General features: G+C 40.4%; 1 long non-coding RNA gene across 1 annotated transcript; it reads right to left on the reverse strand.

The window, feature by feature from the left end:
* Positions 1–1,675: 1,675 nt before the first annotated feature.
* On the reverse strand, positions 1,676–22,273 carry LOC115659441. Its single transcript, XR_004002552.1, has 3 exons — positions 22,264–22,273; positions 17,253–17,260; positions 1,676–1,760 (listed from the first exon to the last, which is right to left on the reverse strand). It is a non-coding gene; the product is annotated as an uncharacterized LOC115659441 (long non-coding RNA).
* Positions 22,274–23,538: the final 1,265 nt, after the last annotated feature.

Genomic DNA, 23,538 nt, shown 5'->3' on the forward strand with positions numbered 1-23,538 from the left:
TTACATTTCACCCATTGCTAGTTAAAAATTAGTCTGTGAATATTTGCTAAAGTAAACAAAATTTGATCTTCCTCTTTCTTCCTTTTTCCTCCTCCTCTGATGAACAAGACACATATTTATTTCCAGCTGCTAAGCCTTAGCTCACAGGTAAGGAAGTAGAGACTGTTTGCTATTGCTTGAGAATAGTCTCTCAATATAATTGATGGAAGGAACCCCACATCACTTAATTCAGTAGGCTGGACAATATATTGTAGTTCAGTGGTTCTCAGCCACTGGGGGTATGTAGAGGTCTTCCAGGGGGTACACCAACTCATCTAGATATTTGCCTAGTTTTACAACAGGCTACATAAAAAGTACTAACAAATTCAGTACAAACCAAAATTTCAAACAATGACTTGTTTATACTACTCTATAGTATATACACTGAAATGTAAGTATAATATTTATATTCCAATTGATTTATTTTATAAACATATGGTAAACATGAGACAGTAAGACATTTTTCAGCAATAGTATGCTGTGACATTTTGGATTTTTATGTCTGATTTTGTAAGCAAGTAGTTTGTAAGTGTGGTGAAACTTGGGGGTATGCAAGACAAATCAGACTCCTGACCGGGTAATCTGGAAAGTAGTCTGGAAAGACTAAGAGCCACTGCTGTAGTTAAATACTCTGGCCTGCCTACGTTTTTCAGTGATTAATGGTTTTAGGAACCCAACTTCAAGAGATCTGATTTTCCAAAAGTACTGGGCACTTGAATTATGAAAAATCATACCCCTATAGGTGTCTTAAGTTAAGTAACCAAAACTAGAGCCAACCAAAAATTCATCTTGAAAATTTAACCCTTTTTGTTTGAGAGAATGTTACTTATAGCTAGACTATAGGGAACTGAAACCAATGAAAAGAAACATTATTCATTTCAATAGGCATTGCACTGGATCATGTCCTAAATAATATGGTATGTAGTAGGATACTATAACATATTCAAAGCTTGATAGTGACTGCAGATAATGCACCATGTAAACCATCAAAATAAAATAATCAATGAGTTTGAGGGATTAAGAGGAACCAATATGCAAAACAGTTATTTTACCACAAGTCAAACATGTAAAAATCAACATTTAACTAATATTACCACATATAACAGCAACAATTTTATCTCCCCTAAATAACTTACTATTTTTCTAGAGAAACAGATGAATCCATTGCTACACAATGACATGATTCACTCCCAGCAGCCATTAGGGCACAGCTGGTCATGGAGATGTGGAATATTAGACATGGATTAAACAGTTTTACTGACATGCAAAAGAGAATTGTGAGATCTTTTCATTTACATCACTATGTTATATTTTAATGTTTTATGAGACAATTAATTAGCTATTTTATTTTGATGTCCGCCTTAATGACTCCTGCAGAACTCCACTAAAGTTAGGGAGGGATAGCTCAGTGGTTTGAGCATTGGCCTGTTAAACCCAGAGTTGTGAGTTTAATCCTTAAGGGGGCCACTTAGGGATCTATGGCAAAAATCAGTATTTGGTTGTGCTAGTGGAGGCAGGAGGCTGGACTCAATGACCTTTCAGGGTCCCTTTCAGCTCTATGAGATAGGTATATCTCCATATATTATTTTTTATTATTATAGTGAAGCTACATGGATGTGAGTGACAGCAGAACTTTCATACTATCATAGAAGATTAAAGTTGGAAGAGATCTCAGGAGGTCATCTAGTCCAACTGCCTGCTCAAAGCAGGACCAACCCCAACTAAATCATCCCAGCCAGGGCTTTGTCAAGCCAGACCATAACAACCTCTAAGGATGGAGAATTTACCACCTTCCTAGGTAACCCATTCCAGTGCCTCACCACTCTCCTAATGAAATAATTTTTCCTAATATCAAACCTAGAACTCTCTCACTGCAACTTGAGACCATTGCTCCTTGTTCTGTGATCTGCCATCACCAAGAACAGCCTAGCTCCATCCTCTTTGGAACCTCCCTTCATGTAGTTGAAGACTGCTATCAAATCCCGCCTCACTCTTCTCTTCTGCAGACTAAATAACCCCACTTCCCTCAGCTTCTCCTCATAAGCCATTTCCCCCTTCTCCTAATCATTTTCGCTGCCCTCCGCTGGATTCACTACAATTTGTCCACATCCTTTCTGTAGTGGGGGGACCCTAAACTGGACGCAATACTCCAGAAATGGCTTCACCACTGCTGAATAGAGGGGAATAATCACTTCCCTCAATCTGCTGGCAATGTTCCTACTAATGTAGCTCACTATGCTGTTAGCCTTCTTGGCAACAAGGACATACTGTTGGCTCATATCCAGCTTCTTATCCACTGTAATCCCCAGGTCCTTTTCTGCAGAACTGCCGCTTAGCCAGTTGGTCCCCAGCCTGTAGCAGTCCCTGGGATTCTTCTGTCCTAAGTGCAGGACTCTGCACTTGTCCTTGTTGAACCTCATCAGATTTCTTTTGGCCCAATCCTCCAATTTGTCCAGGTCATTCTGGACTCTATCCCTACCCCACAGCATATCTACCTCTCCCCCCAGCTCAGTGTCATCCACAAAATTGCTGAGGGTGCAATCCATCATCCAGATCATTAATGAAGAAGTTGAATAAAACTGGCCCTGGGATGACCCGTTGGGCACTCCGCTTGATACCGGCTGCCAACTAGACATTGAGCCATTGACCACTACCCGTTGAGCCTGATGATCTAACTTTGCACATTGCAATAATATTTCTCAGGATCAGGTCCATTTAATAACAAGGCCAGATCCTCAGCTGGTGTCACTTGCATAGTCACGTTAATTTCAATGGACGACATTGATTTACATCAGCTGAGGCTACAGCACTCCGATTTGAAAATGTTTAACATTTAGCAGCCTTCCTTCAGCAGAATTGAACTCTACAGTTATTGTGCCAAATTCACTCCTGATAGAAACTCATTGAGACATGAGTTTGACTACAATTTAATACAAAGAAATGAAATGCTTTTCTAATATATTCTATTATATATGGACTACTATACTGTGCTTATCACCATAGTATTTGAGCATCTTCCGGAAGTGCATTAAGCAACATGTCTATACATCCATCACATGATGTTTGTTCTCTCATTCTCTCCTCAAGGGGAGCAGGTGTGTGATGGAGTTGTCTTGCATTGGTAGGGTTTTATTCACTTATTTTATTAAATATACTTATTGCTTTGAATTTATGTCAGAGAATGAAAGATAAAAACAAATTTGCCTTGTAATTGCAGCTGAAGGTGGTGTGGTTTGTGATTGTCCTTCATTCCACAGTCTAGGATCAGTCCTTGAGAAAGTTCTGTCTCCTGCACAGATAAGCTTTACCCTTACTGTAGAGAGTTTAATTGTGCCAAGACCTTGAACTTGATTTGAAATTCTATGGTAAGTCTTAGAGTGGCATATAAATCGGGTGTGCTCACAATAAACCAGGTTGCTGAAGAGATGTGCTTCAGCATTCTGTACTACTTGAAGTTTCCTATGTTGAAGACTTTATGCCCGGGTATATTGTATTGCTGTAGTCCAGCTAAGAGGTGACAAAGGCATGAATAAGTAAAATCGTGTCACTGACCATCAGGGTGGGACACATTCTCCTAGCCAACTGGAGATGATAGGAATCTCCATGAGCAATGCTTTGTTTGTGAGAACTCAGTATTAGTGAGGAATTCAAGAGTAGTCCTAATCTATGGCCCAAACTGACCAATAGTGGATGTGTACCTTCAGCCAAAGATGGCTACACTGTGGCTTCAAACTCTTCAAAATACTTTCCTCTACCCAACAGCATTGTCTCTGTCTTGCTCAGGTTCAGCTTCAAACAGCTGTTCTTCACCCATGAACTGATCTTATCCAAGAATTGGGCAGATTTGGTATTAATGGTGTGATCATATGCAGAGAAATATAGGTGGATCTGTGTGTTATTTGCATATTGCTGGGACTTGAGTCCATGTTGTTTGTCCAGTTCACCTAGTGGCTGCATGTACATGTTGAATAGGACCATAGAGAGAATTAATCCTTGTGGGACCCCACAAGAGAGGTTACTAGAGGTGGAGATGCAGTTTCCTACCACTACGTATGGGGTGTGTCCCTCCAGGAAGAACTCAAACCATAGTAGCACATTACCCATGACTCCTGCCACCTTCCTCAAGTAAGACAAGATTATCTCATGGCAACATGTCAAACGCCGCAGAAAGGCCCAGGAGGATGAGAATGGATGTCCACAATCTATCCATTGACAGCAGTAGATCATTCATCAGTGCCACTGAAGTGACTTAAGTTCCATGTCCCTACCTGAATCTAGTTTGTGCCACATCTAGAACATTACCTTCAATAAGTTAGCTTGTAATTGGAGTCTGAGTAGCTTCTACATGATCTTCCTCAGGAATAGGAAGTTTGACAATGCGTGATAATTGGCTAAAATTGATGTAACCAGGATAGGTTTCTTCAGTATTGAAGGAGGAAGGAAAAAAATGTCTTCTGAATGATGCATTGGCTATTACAGTCAGGAATGGCATCAGTTCTTTTTAACTCCCTTTCACAAGTCAGGAAGGGGATCAGTCAGATTCACAGTTCTTGGGTTGAGCCTTCTTCAGGGTGTCCAGAACTTCTTCAGTGACTGTACTGATTTCTGGGCATGTGGGTGGGCTGTTGGTAGAGTTGATAGGTGAGCATATCCATACTCTTTGAAAAGGCTTCACAAATGTGAGTGATCTTTTCAGCAAAGTAAAATAGTTCTTCACAGCACGTGGTGCATAGTTCTGGGGCAGGCAGTAGGCACTCAGAATCGATGAATCAGTAACCACCCTGGATAGCTCCTTAGAGTGGGATATTTCAGTTTCTGTGGAGGTTGATAGGAAGGGTTTTTTGGACTGTAATACAGCTTCAGCAGAGGCTTTACAGAATTTGTTATGGTTCATTCTGTCAGTATCAGCCTTTGTTTTTGAACATCAGAGCTTGAGTTTCTGCCCCCTCTCTTCATCCAGCACAGGGTGTCAGAAAATCAAGGAGATCTGGATGGGTTCCAGAGTGGGAAGAGTGATTTGGGGGACAGCTACTGATGACTTGATGCTTGTGTAAAATGATGATGAATCACCAGATCCTCAACTCCTCCTCCCATGGGAAGGGTGCTGCTTTCTTTAGGGGGCTTTGGAATTTGTTGGAGTCCATGAGTCTTTGTCTGGATCAGGGTCATGGGCCTTTCTTATTACTTTAAGGTCTCTGACCACTTCCTTAGTGAGCTGATGTCCTGTCCAAGATGGTGGATGGGTTGTGATGTCCTCTATTTTGACATCTAGGCTGAAAATCAGGTCCAGGGCATAGCTGTCTGAGTGGGTTGCATCAGAGATGACCTGTGAAACTCCTAGGGAGGAACTTAAATGCCTAGTCATTTCTATTTTTTCCTGCCAAGGATTTCTGTCTTCACTTGACAATATTTTCTTGGGTGATATAAATGTTTAAGAGACCTGAAAATTATTCTTATTGATTTTCCTTCATACTTAACAGATCAAATCAATAGGTGTTAAGATGAGCTCCATTAAAATGATTTCTTGTGACATCAGTTTTGCCTGAAAATTTCCACAATAATGACCCTTGTGTTACTCTAGGAGAGGTCATTTAAACAAAGGAAAATAATAAAAGTGTAAGCCCCTTTTGGGTTAATGTATAATTTATTGTTCTTTTTAGGATGCTTTATATATCTCACAAAATATTTCCGCAACGATACCAGTGCAATTTATTCAGTTAAAAGCACGGAGCACCAAGAGGAAAAAAAAGCTACATTATTTTGCTGCAAATGTTTAAATAACCAAACTGTCTTCGTCACTCAAATAAATTACTGTTTTAGTCCACTACAAGAAAGAGCATAATATGAATGGCTGTCAGAAAGATTACAGAGTGTTGTGTTCTTGCCAAAAGGAGTCATGTCTCTTTGTGAAATATTGTCATCTGGGACGCTGTATTTATGACTGTAGAAGCACACTTAGCAAAAGTTACACAACCTTCATTTATGAAAAATAGGCACCTTGAAATCAATGGGAGTTAGACATCTAAACTGCTTAGGCACTTTTGAAAATTCAGTTGGCTCCTATCTGAATCTTTAGGCATCTAAATAGCGTTTAAAATCTGCCCAAGAGCCCTATTTTGAGGACTCAAGTGGTTCGTAGACCTTGTGCTGTCCCCTTTGCACAAGGATAAATTTTACCTTTGATGTACATATGTAAAGTATATCTGGCCCCTTATGCTGGCCTTCTGCACAGGGATGAATTTCATTCCAAGAGAAACAAAGCACATTCCCCTATATTGTATTCTCTTGTTTCCTCCAAAAGGGGAAATTAATTAGTTGATGTTTGTATGATGCTATGAAGATGAAGGGAGAAATGTAGCCCAAGGACAATGGAGTTCCATCTTCTTACACTAGGACTGAATTTGGCGCTTGTATTACTATAGAAGTAAAAAAAAAATTAAGTATTGGAGTTATGTTAAATAACAGCATGGCCTATTTTCATGTCATGCAATTCACACTAAAAGTTCAAACAAATGTTAAAATCACTGCAAATGGGAAATTTGTGATATTACAAATAAAAAAAATCCAAAGATTTGCAAGGCTACATGCACAACAAGGAATTTTAAAAAATGAGTTTCTGCAAAAGCCCGATTAAAAATGATCTTCCACAAAATGGCAAATACAGATCCCTACCCGCAACTCCTGGAGCACCATCCTCTAAAAGGTACATGCTGTTTTCTTCATAGACTTTATAGAGATCCTGCCCTCACACCTTGCATAGGACCATTGCCATTGTTCTGCCTGGCCATATAGGTGGGAGCTTAGGTATCAGTTCAACAAATCACTTGAGCACATCCTCAAGGTCATCCCTCTTCAACAGATTACTTAAGCACATGCCTAAGTACCATGCTTCAGTCCCATTGAATTCAATGGGATTTAGGCATATGTTTAAAAGCTATGCACAAGTTCAAAAGTTGCGCTGAATAGGATGGACTGCTCCACTGGGATCTGATTTTAGGAGCTTAGATTTTCCCCATTCCACCAAGCTTTAAAGGAATTCATAATGTCAAAGGGAAATGAAGGGTCAAAACCAGCTGTCAAAAGGAAATAGGTTTCTCTTTTTTCCTGTTCCTGTTCAAAATTTGTCTCATGGGGAAAAAGTTTCTTTTTATTCCTACTCAACCACCAAACTTACACTTGCTGCAAGTGGGTACTACTCTGTTGAATTCAGTGGAGTTGAACACCAAAGCACCAAAATGATTTAGGAGCCTAAGTCCCATTGACAATCAATGAGACCTTGTGCCAAATTTTCAAAAGTGCCTAAGTGCTTTAGCCTTGCAATGGGAATTATGCACCTCATTTAGGCCCCTGAGCCACGTAGGCACGTTTGAAAACGTTACTCTGTCTAAATCTAAGAAACTATAAAATAACCAATACACTTTGCTAACTTAACTCTCTTCCCCTGGGGGCAGGAAAGGAAGGATCCTTCTCCTCTCCCATTGAATGATTGGCTGAGTGTACTGTAGAGCATTTTAGTTTTCCCACTTTTTTCTGAAGTAGATGATGTTGGCTGCTACCAGAATGGACCACTTGTCCGATATGGTCTGGCAAATCCTTTCTTCCTGATTTATAAGATGTCTGGTGTCGTTCTGGAATCAAAAAGATTTCTTTTTGTATATATTTGGCTATCATGCACTAAGGATATCCAAACATCTGAGCTGAGCCTTCACCACTTCTGATTGACTTTCTTCACTGTCGGTGGCTCAGACTGAGTGATAGGAGAAGTATAGAGGAAGAATAACTTTAAAACTATAAGAAAGTGGCTCAGCTACTGTAAATCAGCAGAGCTCCACTGACGTTGATAGTGCTATTCTGATTTACACCAGCTGAGGATCTGGCTCTTTTTAACTGAAATCAAAATGTGCACATCACATATGAAAAGAACTGCAGTCCATCTTCCCAAAAAGAGCAACTTTCACCTCAGCAAAGGCAACCCCAATGCACTGAAAAAAGCTGAATAGCCTCTTTCAAGCCCCTACTCAAAACTGGCTTCTGCAAGAAAGCTTGCAACAATGACTGATGAAACTGTAACCATCCCCACGTCAAAAGAAGAAACAAGAACAAAACCCACCATCAACACAACAAGAAAAAATATATACTCAGTAGTCCCCAAACTGAATTCTAGCCTCCCTCAGCTGAGAAATAGTTTTCTTACCATGGTTGCCTTAGTCTCTCCTCTTCTACACCATTTTTGTACATTTGTGACCCTTTTACATTGTGTCATAGTTTGTAAATTGCCTCTGGGTAGGGACCATGTCTTAACTTGTTTAGAGAGGCACCTACAACTTTTTGAGATGTTTGAAATAAATAAATGATAATGGTTTTGCGAAGACAGTGAACATTTGTTAGGAGACAAAGCTGTTAGCCTAAGTTTATAGCTTTCTCTGCTGTCATTCAGACTGCAAATGGTGTTACCATCTGCTTTCCTCTATGTTTTCATCCTAGCCTACAAAAAAAAAAATACCAGCTCAGTTTCATATTGCATAAGAACATAAGAACGGCCATACCGGGTCAGACCAAAGGTCCATCTAGCTCAGTATCTGTCTACTGACAATGGCCAATGCCAGGTGCCCCAGAGGGAGTGAAGCTAACAGGCAATGATCAAGTGATCTCTCTCCTGCCGTCCATCTCCATCCTCTGATGAACAGAGGCTAGGGACACCATTCTTTACCCTTCCTGGCTAATAGCCATTTATGGACTTAGCCACCATGAATTTACCCAGTTCCCTTTTAAACATTGTTATAGTCCCAGCCTTCACAACCTCCTCAGGCAAGGAGTTCCACAAGTTGACTGTGCGCTGTGTGAAGAACTTCCTTTTATTTGTTTTAAACCTGCTACCTATTAATTTCATTTGGTGACCCCTAGTACTTGTATTATGGGAATAAGTAAATAACTTTTCCTTATCCACTTTCTCCACATCACTCATGATTTTATATACCTCTATCATATCCCCCCTTAGTCTCCTCTTTTCCAAGCTGAAGAGGCCTAGCCTCTTTAATCTTTCCTCATATGGGACCCTCTCAAAACCCCTGATCATTTCAGTTTCCCTTTTCTGAACCTTTTCCAGTGCTAGAATATCTTTTTTGAGGTGAGGAGACCACATCTGTACACGGTATTCAAGATGTGGGCGTACCATGGATTTATATAAGGGCAATAATATATTCTCAGTCTGATTCTCTATCCCCTTTTTAATGATTCCTAACATCCTGTTTGCTTGTTCTTTTTTGACCGCCTCTGCACACTGCGTGGACATCTTCAGAGAACTATCCACGATGATGCCAAGATCTTTTTCCAGACTCGTTGTAGCTAAATTAGCCCCCCATCATATTGTATGTATAGTTGGGGTTATTTTTTCGAATATGCATTACTTTACATTTATCCACATTAAATTTCATTTGCCATTTTGTTGCCCAATCACTTAGTTTTGTGAGATCTTTTTGAAGTTCTTCACAATCTGCTTTGGTCTTAACTATCTTGACTAGTTTAGTATCATCTGCAAACTTTGCCACCTCACTGTTTACTCCTTTCTCCAGATCATTTATGAATAAATTGAATAGAATTGGTCCTAGGACTGACCCTTGGGGAACATCACTAGTAACCCCTCTCCATTCTGAGAATTTACCATTAATTCCTACCCTTTGTTCCCTGTCTTTTAACCAGTTCTCAATCTATGAAAGGACCTTCCTTTTTATGCCATGACAGCTTAATTTACGTAAGAGCCTTTGGTGAGGGACCTTGTCAAAGGCTTTCTGGAAATCTAAGTACACTATGTCCACTGGATCCCCCTTGTCCACATGTTTGTTGACCCCTTCAAAGAACTCTAATAGATTAGTAAGACACGATTTCCCTTTACAGAAACCATGTTGACTATTGCTCAACAGTTTATGTTTTTCTATGTGTCTGACAATTTTATTCTTAACTATTTTTCGACTAATTTGCCCGGTACTGACGTTAGAGTTACCGGTCTCTAATTGCCGGGATCACCTCTAGAGCCCTTTTAAAATATTGGCGTTACATTAACTAACTTCCAGTCATTGGGTACCGAAGCTGATTTAAAGGACAGGTTACAAACCTTAGTTAATAGTTCCGCAACTTCACATTTGAGTTCTTTCAGAACTCTTGGGTGAATGCCATCTGGTCCTGGTGACTTGTTAATGTTGAGTTTATCAATTAATTCCAAAACCTCCTCTAGTGACACTTCAGTCTGTGACAGTTCCTCAGATTTGTCACCTACAAAGGCCGGCTCAGGTTTGGGAATCTCCCTAACATCCTCAGCTGTGAAGACTGAAGCAAAGAATCCATTTAGTTTCTCTGCAATGACTTTATCATCTTTAAGCTCTCCTTTTGTATCTCGATCGTCAAGGGGCCGCACTGGTTGTTTAGCAGGCTTCCTGCTTCTGATGTACTTAAAAAACATTTTGTTATTACCTTTGGAGTTTTTGGCTAGCCGTTCTTCAAACTCCTCTTTCGCTTTTCTTATTACGCTCTTGCACTTAAGCTGGCAGTGTTTGTGCTCCTTTCTATTTGCCTCACTAGGATTTGACTTCCACTTTTTAAAGGAAGTCTTTTTATCTCTCACTGCTTCTTTTACATGGTTGTTAAACCACACTGGCTCTTTTTTAGTTCTTTTACTGTGTTTCTTAATTTGGGGTATACATTGAAGTTGGGCCTCTATTATGGTGTCTTTAAAAAGGACCCATGCAACTTGCAGGGATTTCACTTTAGTCACTGTAGCTTTTAACTTTTGTTTAACTAACCCCCTCATTTTTGTATAGTTCCCTCTTTTGAAATTAAATGCCACAGTGTTGGGCTGTTGAGGTGTTCTTCCCCCCACAGGGATGTTGAATGCTATTGTATTATGGTCACTATTTCCAAGCGGTCCTGCTATAGTTACCTCTTGGACCAGCTCCTGCGCTCCACTCAGGATTAAGTCTAGAGTTGCCTTTTCCCTTGTGGGTTCCCATACCAGCTGCTCCATGAAGCAGTCATTTAAAGTATTGAGAAATTTTATCTCTGCATTTCGTCCTGAAGTGAAATGTTCCTAGTCAATATGGGGATAATTGAAATCCCCCACTATTATTGGGTTCTTAATTTTAATAGCCTCTCTGATTTCCCTTAGCATTTCATCATCACTATTACTGTCCTGATCAGGTGGTCGATAATAGATCCCTAATGTTATATTTTTATTAGAGCATGAAATTTCTATCCACAGCGATTCTATGAAACGTGGATTCACTTGAGATTTTTACTTCATTTGATTCTACATTTTCTTTCACATATAGTGCCACTCCCCTCCCTGCATGACCTGTTCTGTCCTTCCGATATATTTTGTACCCCGGAATGATTGTGTCCCATTGATTGCTCTCAGTCCACCAGGTTTCTATGATGCCTATTATATCAATATCCTCCTTTATCACAAGGCACCCTAGTTCACCCATCTTATTATTTAGACTTCAAGCATTTGTGTACAAGCACTTTAAATACTTGTCCCCGTTTATTTGTCTGCTCTTTTCTGATGTGCCAGATTCTTTTTTATGTGACTGTTTATCATCTGATCCGGCCCTTACATTATCCTCTTCCATCCTCTGTTCCTGACTATAACCTGGAGATTCCCTACCATTAGACTCTCCCCTAAGAGAAGTCTGTGTCCGATCCACATGCTCCTCTGCAGCAGTCGGCTTTCCCCCATCTCCTAGTTTAAAAACTGCTCTACAACCTTTTTAATGTTTAGTGCCAGCAGTCTGGTTCCACTTTGGTTTAAGTGGAGCCAATCTCTCCTGTATAGGCTCCCCGCATCTCAAAAGTTTTCCCAGTTCCTAATGAATGTAAACCCCTCCTCTCTACACCATCGACTCATCCACGCATTGAGACTCTGAAGCTCTGCCTGTCTACCTGGCCCTGCGCGTGGAACTGGGATCATTTCTGAGAATGCCACCGTAGAGGTCCTGGATTTCAGTCTCTTCCCTAGCAGCCTAAATTTGGCTTCCAGGACATCTCTCCGACCCTTCCCTATGTCACTGGTACCTACATGTACCACGACCACCGGCTCCTCTCCAGCACTACACGTAAGTCTGTCTAGATGCCTCGAGAGATCCGCAACCTTCGCACCAGGCAGGCAAGTCACCATACGGTTCCTCCGGTCATCACAAACCCAGCTATCTATGTTTCTAATGATCAAATCTCCCATTACTAACATCTGCCTTTTCCTGGCAACTGGAGTTCCTCCCCCGGAGAGGTAACCTCAGTGCGAGAGGCAATCTCAGCACCATCTGGAAGGAAGGTCCAAACTATGAGAAGGTTTCCCTCTGCTCCCATTGACTGCTCTGCTTCCCTGGGCCTTTCTTCCTCCTCAGCAGCACAGAGGCTGTCTGAGCGGAGGTGGGACAATTCTACAGTGTCCCGGAAAGCCTCATCAACATACCTCTCTGCCTTCCTTAGCTCCTCCAGTTCCGCCACCCTGGCCTCCAAAGTCTGTACATGGTCTCTGAGGGCCAGGAGCTCCTTGCACTGACTGCACACATATGCCACCCGCCCACAGGGCAGGTAATCATACATGCTACACTCAGCACAATAAACTGGATAGACCACACTCTGCTGCTGGGCTTCTGCCTGCATTGTCTCCTAGTTAACGAAAGGGTGTTTTAAAGAAAGGGGTTTTGGAAAATGGTTTGGATTATAGGTTTTAAGGGGACTACAGGGGAACAGGTAGGACCGACGAGGGACCCCCCCCCCCTTCCCACTCTCCTTCCAAACTCCCTTGCAAAACTCCCTGTTAGCAGCCCCTGGTCGCTTGTGCGCGGCTTTATAAAGCTCTGGCCTGAGTTAATGCCCCGCCTACTGATTAAGGCTCAGCCAATTACCAGAGGCTTCGAGCTTTCAAACCTTCCTTTGAAGCTCATGGCCTCCAACTGCCAGCCACAGCACATGGTCCTTCAAACCACCAAACAAACAAACAGACTGACAAACACAAGCTCAGCACACAGCAAGTAACCCCCAAACACAAACACACACACACACACTACAGACAGTCACTTATCCCACAGATGCTGTATTTGCTCCTCCTTCACCTGGAGAACTCCCTTGCAAAACTCCCTGTTAGCTTGATGCTTGTGCCAGTCCTTGGCAGAACTCTGTTTTTATGCAACAACAAGGTGTTAAGACAAATGACTGTCGTGCGAGGGATAAATTTTCCTAAAGAAATGTTGAGATTCAGCCACATGAAGCCCAGAGATACTAGTGGGAATCCATTTGGAATTTTTGAATGGCCTTCCTTTCTACGCTGCCTTTGGGGAAGCTCCTTCCCTCTAGCGATTGAAAATATGTTTTCAGTCTTTTCAAGGTGATTGTGGGAGCTTTGAATCTACCACTGGCAAGAAATCAGCTTTCTTAAGTTCTAAACTTTCTATTAGATGAAGTATGATTTTGTAGACCTATTTTTTTCCCCTCAAAAATGTTATAGTCTTTTATTACTAGCATAATGGTGCACTTACAAGAGACAGGAATGGATTGGGGTCAGGGGACTCTTTAAAAAACGGTGTCCTTTTTGTTCTTTAGACTGAAATGTCTTGGACATTGTTTAAAAAGCCCCTAGAAAGTGAAAATCTTGAATGAACTCCAAAGTAGCAATTATGGGCCAAATTCTCTGCTGATATAAACTGGTGCAGCTCCATTTGTTGTGCTGCCTTGGCAGCATGTGCTTTGTAGGAGACTCAAGCTGTAATCAGACCTGTTTTAAAAGGCCCCTAGCCCCCTTTAAAAGCTAGAATCTATTTCAGGGAACAAATGTAAAATACAGGAGGAAGGAGGAGGGAAAGAGAAAATAACAAGGAAAAAACATAAAACATTTCTTCTCCAGTGACCATGTACATTTCATATTGGCACATTCCACTTCCAATCTCTGTTTTAGGGGCTGTTCTCAAGGGCAGGAGATACTGATTTCTATTACAAATATTGTTGCCCTTTTTTCCTTTAGGATTGGTGAGATGAGAGGTGCATTTATTATAATCTCTGACCACAGTCTGAATCTTACTATCCAGTGAGATAATTAATAAAATCTAATCCAAGTTAATTTAGCTCTGGGTTATGCAGGGCTATCTGCTGGCTGTTTCTCCCTACAATTCCATTAGTGATTGCTTCTTTCTTTTTGCCTGTGTTTTCCTCCCTCTGTTAAAATGATTCAGGTTTTTATTACCCTTTAAATTGTCTTTCTTGTCACAAATAATCAAATCTCACACAGTGCTTTGTGTAATAATTGGCTATTATTGCCAGGGAACAATGTGCTTAAAAACTAAAATCTTAATTCTTTATGATGTTTTTTGGTTTTTAAACTTATTTTCCAAGGGCCATAGCATACTCTCTTGCATTGAAAGCACTATGAAAGGGCCGGTGGTCAGAGTTTCCATTTAATGTTCTCCGCATAGGGAAGGGCTAGAGGGCTCACAGAGATGGCGGGGACAGAGGTCATCAAGCCACGTGGATCCCAAGGTTTGTAGTGAAATTAAACTTGAAAGCTACAGTGGGGATGCCCCTGAAACCTGCTCTCTAGATTCTACCTATCCCATTGCATCAAAACCATCTCCACCAGGCGTACAATGCACTCCTTTCCACAGTCTCAGGGAAAATGACAATGTAGAGCAGGAATTAAGTGTTGCTTCATGAAGGAGCATTAGATCCTCTGGTTTCAGAAGAGATTATGTCATGTACAGTGACTGTTTTCGATTTCTGTATCTGCCCACTCTCCACCAGAGCCTGGACACCTTACCATCCAGAGTTATCTCTGGAGGTCTTCTATGGAGAGGGAGATTATGCTGCATTAATTCTGGTTCCATCTTCTTCCAGAAAAGCCACAAAATAAGTAGAATGCTGGTCTTGAGGTTATGGCACTAGATGGGGATCTCAGGAGATTTAGTTCCAATTATAGGCTCGGTGACAGATCTCTTGTGCTTTAATCTCTGTCTCCATTTCTCAGTTGAAAATAGTGGAATAATAGTTTGCTGCCACAGAGAGGGATTCCTGCTTTGACAACTAAGCTTGACCACTCATGCCCCAGTCACTGCATCTAGGAAACAAAAGAAAACCAATCCTATGATTCTTCAGATGCAATTTTTTCATGAAAATTAAAATAAGGCATTTTATTTATAGTTACTGTGCTGTACACTCCCTCATCTTTTATATATACCATCCCTTCTTTCAAATATTCAAGAGGATAACTTGTCAACAATTCTGTTTAATAGTCAGAATGTTAACATTTTGATAGACCTCTGTAAACAATACAGTTCATAAATACCCATAACCCTCTTAGAAAAGCCTGAGAAGCATTAATGGGGAGAAGAGGGGGAAAACAGTTTTATGTGTTATAAGTATCCTTGAAACAATATACCAATGAGTATTAGTAATTTGGCTATATTGTACTTAGAATCTTAAAAGACAGTAAGGCAAATGATTGTCATTGTTTAAAATAAAATGTCAATGAAAATAATGCTTTAAAGCCATTTGAACCGCCCCAACAATAATGGATAGAAAGGAATGATCCGAGAAATAAAATCCACGGAATTGAGTAAAAAAAACATAGAAATCAGTAATGCCAGTGTACATATAAATAACATCTCAGAAATCTATCTATCTCAAATCATTAACAGCTGCACTCTATTCCTTTTTCCCAGGAATGCAACATTGGAGCAAGCGTGCATAAAAATTAATGAATGCTGTACTCACAGTAAATATAAATTAAATGGGCTCAAAGCTTCAAGGTGCTCCAAACCTGAGAGCTGATAGGCTTCTCCAACTCACTTCAGGAGGTCTGATCCTACAATAATTCCAATATAATTTGACTCAATTATGATTAGTTATGAAAGATCATTCTCAAATGCACATGGATGGATACTGCACTCACTGGAGTCAATGGGAGTTTTACCGTTGACCTTAGTAGGAACAGATGAGGTCAACCTCAAGTTCAATCAAACATTACAGCAACAATATACAAGGTATTCAATGATCAAACTGTGTTTAGTTATATCATATTCTGATTCCTCTCCCCTTTCTGACTGTGTAATCAAGAGCAAGTAATTAAAGAATATATCATATCTTCTATAGACTCCAACTTATCATAACCCTTTGCATTAGGGTCATATTGACCCCTTTATAGGAAAAGCTTACCACAGTGGTCAGAAAACTCAAAGGCCCATATCCTCATTGGAAGTTAGGCACCTAAACACCTTTGAGGCTCTGCGCCCAAAATTTAAACTCTGAATCTTTCCTTCAAATTCCTCCCCTTAAGCCCCCTACAAAACAGGCATTGGGAGAGACAACCTACTGCCCCAATAAACCTGCTGATATCCGGAGATCCATATAGAAACTCAATGGATCTCAGGAACTTGCAGAAGATAGGGACATTTGACACTGTGGAAAGTGGCCATCTTCTGGTTCTGCCCTCCCATTCCAACATCTCTTCTCCAGACATACAGAGTTGTGGTAGAGGGACTGTGCTAGGATCAGGGTGAGAGTATGCTTTGTCATCTGTCATCAATCCCTCCCCCCACAGTCAATTTCTACCAAATGTTATTTCCCTTCACTTGCATTAATCAGACAAGAACATAACGTCCTTAGAACTGGATACTGCAGGAATATTACCCACACAGAAACATCAGTCTTTCACCCCGAGCAACAGAATAACTGAACATTTACTGTGGAAAGTGACTGCAGGGGCTGGGAATGTTTGAAGTTTGCCTTGGGCAATGAAAACCCTAGAGCCAGCATTGACTATCTAAAAGAGCCACAACGCTACAAAGAACACACATGATGAACAGTCCACACAAAGAGAATGAAAAATCTTTGTCTTAGTTCCAGTGAACAAAGCATTCTTAACTGTCAGGTGTCCAAAGGCACCTATGCACTGCTGGACTCTGTATCAGCTGCAGTGCCATCAGAGTTGATTTAATTATTTAATAGCTTCCTTTGCTCTAAAGAAAATTTAATCTTCACCCTACCTGGCAAAACAAAGCACAATCCCGATCCAAAAACTTCTGCTTTGTTTACTGTACCATCTGTTTATTCCTTCCAGAACTTCACAGTTGCTGGTGACCCTCATTTTGTGACACAGCAGGACAAATTAATAGTTTGCTAGGTCTCTAGGTCGCTTGTGTGTGTGTGTGTGTGTATAGACTGATATATAAAACACACATTTCTGGTCAAAATTAAGTGCACAATAGTATAAGAGTTATTTGTGCCTGTCATTTTCCTTAATGGAATTGTTAGTTGTTTGAATTTACTGATAATAAAACCCCTACAATTGACCACCACTCTCCTTATCATGCAGTTTCAAGAAGAAGGTAACTGTAGGCTTCATATTAGGTCTCAGCGGGCTGCATTAGGCCCTACAGCCACATTTGGGAAACCTTTGCTCTCATAAATTGTATAAACTAAAATCTATAGCCCTTGAAAATGAATGTGAGGGCTCCCTGTGAGGGAATCACATTACTGAACTAATTAGAGAAAATAAGGATAGATTTAGTACAAAATAGAACAGGCCTGGATAATAGGTAGTTACAGGAATGGGCAAACTTCCAGGAGAGTAAAGACTCAATAGGCTTTGTCAATGGACAGCTGAAAAATTTGGACTCCATCTTTTATAAATTCCTGCCTCTTGATTCAGCCAGGCTGCATTCTGGTAATAAATGACAGGACAGTATAGTTACTTATAGCAAACTGGGCTTTTTTTAAACAACTGGGCTTAGGATGATGAGGAGAATGTATTTCCTTCAGCCACTGGGAGTTCACAGATGCCTCACATTTTATTTTAAATCAAGCACCAAGAAAAGTTTTTGTAAATATTCCAGCCTGCATTTAACATTACTCTGAAATCCATTGGTAGCTGCCATGAGTCGCACAGGCCAGTATCCTTACAACTATATATATCTCAAAGAGGGTGCTGGGTCTTTTGAACTCTATGATGTGGCAAAGTTCTATCTAAAAACTGTTTGAAATACTGCAAAACTGTTAGTAAAATTCGTTTGAACTGTAAATAGCTGTTTGGTTTGATCGTGTTTTTACCCCTTTTTAATGACTATTCATAAACATTCACATGGACTTTGTTGTTGTTTTGGTACAGATGTTTTGGGATTACCTGTTTGTTCACACAAATCCCTATATTTGCAAGCAAGACAAGTAGCTTTTTGTTCTATGCTGTTTATCCTATGCTATTTATTAGCCATTGTTCTCCTACTTAAGTTTTAGTCACCCAATCAAGGAGACGAAACATACCATGGGACATCGGTGACTGATCACATTCTATGGATAACAGATTGTGAATAATCAAAGTGAAGCATTTGAGAGAATTTTATCAGCTTGAAATTGTTCATTAAAACTACCAAGAGAATACTTACAAATAAGGAATGAATTTGCCATCAGTGGGATTGGTTCACAAGTGGAATTTGTGAGAGAATTCAGCAAGAATGAATAATTCAACCTGGTCTTCTTATAGAGCTAGAGACTCACTGGATCCATATGTGGAATCCCATTGATGTAACTGGGATTTCCATGTAAGTCTCACAGACAGTATATGTGCCATAAGGATAAATTCTGCTCTCAGTTACATCACTATAAAAACTACAGTAAACTAGACAACTTTCCAAGAAAATAAATCTGTTTTCTTCTTTATTTACAAAGAAAGAGGATAGATTTACTTTGGATGATGATGATGATGATGATGAATATACTCAAATATACTTATTCTCATAATGCTACTGTAAAGTATTTAAGGGATACCTAGATACAGTCAGAGTTATTGGTAGAGATCCTGTAGCTATATTGTAGATCCATAGTAATTACTTTTACAGAGTCACTCCTGATTTACACTGAGGCAAATGGGAGAAGAATCAGACCCAAAATATCTAACATTGAAAAGCTTTGTCTCACTCTGGGAGGGGAAATCTTCAGGTTGACTGAACATTTCCATTAAAATAATTCATGTGAGCTATTCCACTAATTATGTTGAAAGAAAACAAATAATGTACTGTGACTTTGTTAACTCTGTGTCTTCACAGAAACCACCCATAATTTAATATGCAGGACTGAGTAATAACTTATCAGAGAATTGCTTTCAGCTTAAGTGCCAGAACTGCTTAACTTTTCTTTGAGGTTATGGCATGTAAACGTCTCATAAGATAATGTTATATGAGGAATCCACAATCATAAATATCAATTTATTGAAGAGTTCAGTGAGCTGGAACTGATCACTTTAGCAAATATTTTGACCAGGTAATTTGTTACTGCAATTCATTCAAGATTTTTCTGGCCTTGACAAAAATCTTATATTTTAGCCTATTTGACCATAATTTTCAGTGTTCAAATTCTCTCATAGAAACTCAGTGACAAGCAAATTGAATCATGCCAAGAAATGCATGGACTGTGTCTTCAAATTAAGATGTATATAAGAAGCATGTGACATCATTCAATTACTTACATATTTTATGGAGTATTAGGTGCTCAGATCCTGAAGCTTGACCTGAACATTGTGTTGTATATTCAGGTCTCTAAGTATGAATGATCATCAGTTTAGCAGCATCATAGCTAGATATATGGTACTGCATTTTCAAGGACTTTTAGTGATCTAGTATCTGTGTGTTGAAATCAGGGCCAGTGCAACCATTTAGGCAACCTAGGCAGTCGCCTAGGGCACTAGGATTTGGAGGAGGGCGCCATTTTCTTCAGCAGTGACCGCAGCTGATTGGCGCCACAAGCCTGGGAGTTGGGAGAAGTGAAGCAGCCACGGCGTGCTCAGGGAGGAGGCGGAGCAGGGGTGAGCAGGGGTGGGGGGGGCCTCAGGGCGGAGGGTGGGGTGGGGAGCTGCCACAAGGGGGTGCCTCAAGGTGGAGGGGGGAGCTGTTGTGGGGGGGGCTCAGAGCGGGGGCGCGGGGGGGAGGGCGCAAGGTGGAAGTTTAGCCTAGGGCATGAAACATCCTTGCACCGGCCCTGGTTGATATGAGAAATGAGTGTAGGTGAAGACTTTGATTTGTCTTCTAAATCAATTAATAAGATGATAGGTGTTAACAGTTATCTTTCTTCTTGCACTACTTCAATAAGAATATGTTTACTCTGTCTCAAGGACTACAGTCATTGTGGGATCCATGATGGCAAGCTCCAGTTATCTAGCACATTACAACTAACAGAGGCCAGGTATAAATTCAAGGGAATCACTGGCTTCTCAATAGCAGCCCCAAGACTCTGGGACACTTTCTTAGCAGAGTCCTAGAGAAGACCCACCATATTGAGGTGATGCTGCAAAACAAATGTCGTAAAAGCATTTCTTAAAGAACCAGAGCAGAAGAGAACCTCACATAATGCTCCAATGATGAAAACAAAGAGTAAGACGAAGAACTGGCTATCTCCTTGGGACAATGCTCACTGCTGTTCATAATACATTTACAGCGCTTAGATCCTAGTGATAGGCATGAAATAAATGCTCACAGACAGACATATTGCTGATTTTGTTAGGGTAGTAAAATGAAATGATCCTATTTGGGCATTGCTGTATATCCACACAGACTAAAGGCATTGGGCCAAATTTTCTGCTGGTGCAAACTGGAAAAGCAGTTGAGGTTAATGTAGCGGTATCAGTTTACACCAGCAGAGAAGTTGTTCCATTCCTCTGATGGCATACATACTGCAAAGCACCACAGTGTTTCTGACATTTTGACCAGTGAAAATATTCATTTATTGCAGTGTTACTTCATAAACTACTAAGACTCAAAAATGTTTTAACGGCCATATTATGCAATAGGGTGTTTGAGAGCCATACTCGCTTCTGTATGCATATTCTGAAACTCATAATTAAAGCACTCTCCTGGTGACAGTCTCCACAGTTCATTATCTAGAATCATTGCTGTCGGGCAAAAGATCTGTGAACATTTTCATAATTCCCTCAAAGCCAATAAATATCTAAGTCTATTTCAGTGAAAGTGAGCTCTATTCCTCAGCGTTGCCCGATCCAGAATCTTCAACATATTGAAAATCATCTTGTAATGGTTATCTGAGCAGATAGTAGCCCTCCAGGCTATGAATTATGCTTATTGAAGATGACATTGGTGTCATTTTTTACTCTGACCTAATGAAACATCAGAGAGACACTGGTAGATATACAGAAGAGCTTTAAAGAAGATACTTACATAACCTTGGTGCTAACCTGGCCCCACTAATCCAGATTGTTCCTTTGATAGGTAATTCCATTAAAACTGATATATATCAATGAGAAGATACTGGATGGGCCAAGGAATTCATTCATCGATTACGCAGCCTTTCATTGCTAGATTACTAGTTCTTATCTTGTGCATATAAGTTTGTGGAAAAAATCCACATTTGGGAATGTGAAAAAAGATACATGTATTTGGCAGATTATTATTTTATTTTTATTGTGGCTTTATGTGGCTCCTCAGTGCTTAGGACTCTTACAAAGAGTCCAGGTGGAGATCAAGTGGGCAGAGTATAGGTGAGAAGTGCCCAATGAATGGAATTTAGCACCTGGATGTGTAGTTGAGCATATCAATATCATCCATCCATGTATGACATCTGGATTTTAGAAGTCAGAGGGAGCCAAACAAAAGTACCTTGGATGCTTCTTCAGAGAGTTTTGTACAAGGTTCATTTTGATGACTCAGTGGATAAAGCATCTACAAAAAGTGACAGGGTCCTGTGGCATCTTATAGGCTAACAGATGTACTGCAGCCTAAGCTTTCTTGGGTGAATACCCACTTCGTCGGATGCATCCAACAAAGTGGGTATTCACCCAGAAAAGCTTATGCTCCAATACATCTGTTAGTCTATGAGGTGCCACAGGACTCTTTGTTGCTTTTTACAGATCCAGACTAACACGGCTACCCCTCTGATACTTGAAAGCATCTACAGAGACAGTTCAGAAAATATGTTATATTCCATTTCAAAGCACAGATACCATATAATATTTGGGAAATCAAACTCATCTTCTTTCCTTCTTGATGTGCTATGCTTGAACTACTGACTACAACAATTGTTCTGCTGACTCTCCAGGGGAAATGTATCAGAACTATTCATTTCAGTAAAAAACAGGGTTCTTTGGTCCTTGCTTCCCAATTTAAATAGCATTTATAAAGCTGGTTCTTCCCCCCTCACATTTTCTAATGTGTTCAAATACTATTTTTAACTATCCTGGGACACTAACCCAGTTTTGCTTTTAAATAAATATTTGAGCAGCACGTAAAGTACTGAGTATTTATTGGCTTTATTACAAAAAAATTGCATTGCCAATCACTGCCAGTAATAGGGAATGACATAGAATTACACTAAGATAAATGACCATTCTTGCTAACTAGCAAATGTTCTGTTTTGTGAGCTACAGCATTCCAGAATAGGCAAAGTATAAAGGCAAAATAGGTGCATTGTCTGAAGAATTTAGCAAGCAGTCAATGAAGATGATGACGACAAATAATTAGGTGTGAGTGAATAATTAGAGATCATGATTGGAGAACATGATGCTGTAGTCATCTGCCTCTTTCACATTTATCCCCGATAGGTGTCTTTTCCTTTTTAATCAAAAGGTTGCAGCAGCACAAAGCAGAGTCAACTTCAAATCTGTCAGGATGGTTATAGGCCCAAACCACAACCTAAAAATTATTGACTGGAAATGTGGTGTGGCCATAAACTAAAGCTGCCCTCAGAGTGAAAACTCAGAGGGAAATAGTGGCTGTATCACCATCTGACTAGAGGGTGGATATCAAATAGAGCACTGGGGCCATAGCAGGCTCATGGAAGTGTGATTTACCATCTCCTGCGCCACTGCTAGTGAATCCAACTCTATATTTCCTAAGGAGTCAGACATTTGGTTGAATTCAGAGATCCATCCACCCTGAAAAAAGCAGACCAGAGGGTACATATACTTTGATCCACGGAAATAAAGGGGAGATATAATATCCTGCCACCACACAGCAGGATTCTCAAAGGTAACTCCCTTCATAAAGCAACTGAACACAGCATGTGCTCAATACAGAGCCCTTCTACAGCCACTTTACCACTACCATATTGCTGACTTACACAGTCAGCTAGAGATTCCCCTGATATAAAGGAAAATCCCAGACAATGTAAAGCCATCTGACTGGTTCCACTGTTTCCCTTGTAGTCTTATTGTGATGGAACCATAATGTGTTGTTTTCCAGAAAGCTTCAACTAATAAGTGGCCCACTGGGGGATACTACAGACGGGGCATAGTTTAGAGTAGCATCAGGGCTGCTCTAGAGTGTTCTCCAATGATTGGGGAGCAACAACCAGTTTATTTATGGCTCCCCCACCTCAGCCGCACACAGAAGAGACTGGGCATGGCAGAGGACACCACCTCACCCCAATACCTCTGCAACTTCAGAAGAGCTTTACCCTCTGACTGTTGGCTTTTTTTGGCTATTCAGGTCAGCCACATGCCACTAAAATATTTTCTCCCCT

This window comes from Gopherus evgoodei, chromosome 11 (genome assembly GCF_007399415.2).
Source record: "Gopherus evgoodei ecotype Sinaloan lineage chromosome 11, rGopEvg1_v1.p, whole genome shotgun sequence".
In the NCBI taxonomy this organism is placed as follows: Eukaryota; Metazoa; Chordata; order Testudines; family Testudinidae; genus Gopherus; species Gopherus evgoodei.